We start from the raw sequence: 3,322 nt of genomic DNA, 5'->3' as shown, positions 1-3,322 counted from the left end.
TAAAACTGGAGTTTGAGCCAAAAATTCTTTTATATTATCGAATGCTTGCTAGCATTGGGCATCCCACTTAAATTTTGTACCTTTCCTAAGGAGATGAGTAAATGGCTAACACTTCTGCAAGTTGAGCAATAAAATGTCTAACAGATTGTAACTTTCCTTGCACGCTTCACAGATTATTCAATATCCTCGGAGGAGGCATCTCTAAGATTGCTTTGACTTTCTTAGGATCAACTTCAATGCCGCACTTAGAGACTCTGAATCCTAGGAGCTTACCTGATGTAACTCCAAACACACATTTTTTAGGGTTGAAGTCCAACTTATATTTAGCGAGGCACTCAAATATTTGCTCGAATAGCTGGATGCTCTACTCTTATCTCTGATTTACCTAGTATATCATCCACATAATCTTCCAGTATCTTGTGCATAAGGTCATGAAAAATTATTGTCATTGCGTGTTGATAGGTGGTGCCTGCGTTCTTGAGACCAAAAGGCATGACCTAGTAACAAAAAGTTCCCCACGGAGTAGTAAATGTTGTCTTACCCTGATCTTCTTTTGCTATCTTTATTTGGTTATACCTAGAAAATTTATCCATGAGAGAAAACAATTCATGTCATGTTGTCAATCAACAAGAATGTCGATATTGGGAAGTGGAAAGTCATCTTTAAGACATGCTTTATTAAGATCCCCGAAATTTGTACATACCCTGATGGCACCACAAGGATTAGAGATAGGTACCACATTGGAAATCCATTCCGAGTAATCAATTGGTCTGATGAACTTGACCTCTAAGAGATTTTCCAACTCTACTTTGACCAATAGTGTGATTTTATGATGCATCTTGTGCAGTTTTTGTTTAACTAGCTTGACATTTGGATCCACTACCAAGTGATAGACTACTAGTTCAGGATCAAGGCCAGACATGTTTGCATAAGACTATGCGAAGTTGATGGGCCACTTATGAAGGATCTCAGAGAAAACCTTAAATTCCTCATCAAATAAAGAAGTAGCTACATGAGTGATATGAGGGGTTTTTTTTGTACCCAAATTTATCTCTTTGGTTTGATCTATGAGAATTAGTGATCTTTCTGGAACATGTGTATCAATGAGGGGAATAAGGGAGTCCTCATCTTCTAGCACCTCATAGAGGTTTCCACCAGAAGATACACCCTTTATTTTTACTATTTTATAGTTTATAGGTGCCTTAGAAAGGTTTTCACCATGAGACTCTTTCACATTTGCGGTTAAAGATCTCTTGTTCCCTGAAGTAACCTTAAGGATGATAGTATGGTGCACACCCTATTGTCCCCAGGAATTGCAAGAGCGTCTATCATTCCGGAATGTATCTAGGAGTGCAACAGTTTGGCTCCAATCAATGAGTTCAAGGTGGCGAAGCGAAATGTCAATTAGGAGAACAAATGTGTCAAATAAGGTGGATGTGCCAAAGGTTGAGGAGCTATCTATATCATCGTATGCTTGTTTAACAACCTCATCAGGCATGTCTTCGATATCGACCGAACTGAAACATTTTTCGTTGTTTCCGGAAGTGCTAGCCAAAGTTGAGGCTTCATGGGAGGTACATCCAAAACCAAGCCCTTGATGGTGAACATTGGGAGCTGGATCAATAGGTCTCCAAATTTCACCTTCTTCATGTCCTTGCCCTTTATCTTGGCAATCCCATTTCTGAGTAGCCAATTTGTGAGCCGCGAGATATTTTCTTTGAATGATCGAGGGGGGTATCATTATAAAAGTCATTGATTAATATCTCCTTATATAACCTCAAGTTGTGAGTTGGATCAATAGGTCTCCAAATTCTACCTTCTTCATGTCCTCGCCCTCTGTCTTTGCAATCCCATTTATGAGTAGCCAATTTGTGAGCTGCGATATTTTCTTTGAATGATCGACATTGATTAATATCTCCTTCTATAACCTCGTGGTTGAAAAGTCATTAATTAATATCTCCTTCTATAACCTTGTGGTTGAGTTCACCATGGGATTCCAAGAGAGCGTATTCGTCACAACCAACATTGTTGACCTTGAGTTGGGTAAGGTGGATGAGATGAAAGTTTTGTCTGTAGTCCATATACTATTGAATTACAATACTTAATTATTTGCTTTTCATTTACTCATATGGTATCTTACTTCAAAGTTCAAAAAATGCTATTGATGACTAGCAAATAAAACATGAAACATAATATAAAGTGAAGTTCAAATAAATCATGAAAATGCTTTTTAGGTTTTTAGATTATCAACAAATAGACATGAATCATTATATGAAGAAGTTGAGAAAGTACAATTTCTGAGATCCCAAGAGCTGCAAGAAAAATACATGTCACAAGAGAAAATTGGAGACAAAACACAAAAAAGGCTCTGAAGAAAAGATTATCATTTCAGAGAGAGAATTGAAAAAGAAAAGTTACAATACAATCCTTATGACAGGAGAATAGAAGTTCCCTAAACATGTGCAACCATAAAGAAACCCTAAAGGGATGAAGAGTATTTAATAATTACCTACAATATTATTAAATGTCTAAGTTTAGCTTAAGCGTAGAGTATAATAGACTAATAATTAAATAAATAATTATTAGCTAATACAAGATAACTCTAACACCCCCCCTTAAGATGAACTTAGGGAGTAGCTAAAAACACTAAATGCAGGAAAGCAAAATGCAACTACAAGAAGAAGGCAAATTTGGGTCCCGACAACAAGGCCTGATGAGGTACCCAATCACAACCAAATCTCTATGAAACAGAGAAATATAGAAAACCACACGAGAAAAAACTTTACTCCAAAAAGAAATGGGAAAAGAACGCAAAAAAGAACATGAAGGAAGGCCGGCCTCAATGACACCCCCAAAGACAACTTCCTTCACCCCAAGCATAGAGCGCAACTGAAGATAGCGTATAGATGTAAAAGGTTTAGTGAAGATGTCAGCAACCTGCTCCTCTGTAGGAATGTACTCCAAGATGAGAAATCCATCCTGAATCAACTGTCTGATGAAGTGCATGTAAAGCTCAATGTGTTTAGACCTCTGGTGCTCCACTGGGTTGCGGGAAAGGTGAATGGCACTCTAATCGTCACACCAAAGAATAGTGGGACTATCAAGAGGAAACCCAAACTCAGTCATCAACTGTCGAAGCCATAAAACCTCCTGACTAGCTAACACTGCTGCTCGATACTCAGCCTCTGTAGATGATAATGTAATAGCAGACTGTTTCTTGCAAGACCATGTGATAGGATCAGAACCAAGACAAAAAACAAAGTCAAAAGTAGACTTCTGATCTTGAGCATCACCAACCCAATTTGAGTCAGTGAAGCCAACA

Source organism: Cryptomeria japonica, chromosome 5, assembly GCF_030272615.1.
Source record: "Cryptomeria japonica chromosome 5, Sugi_1.0, whole genome shotgun sequence".
Lineage (NCBI taxonomy): Eukaryota > Viridiplantae > Streptophyta > Pinopsida > Cupressales > Cupressaceae > Cryptomeria > Cryptomeria japonica.
This window is presented reverse-complemented; position numbering follows the sequence as displayed.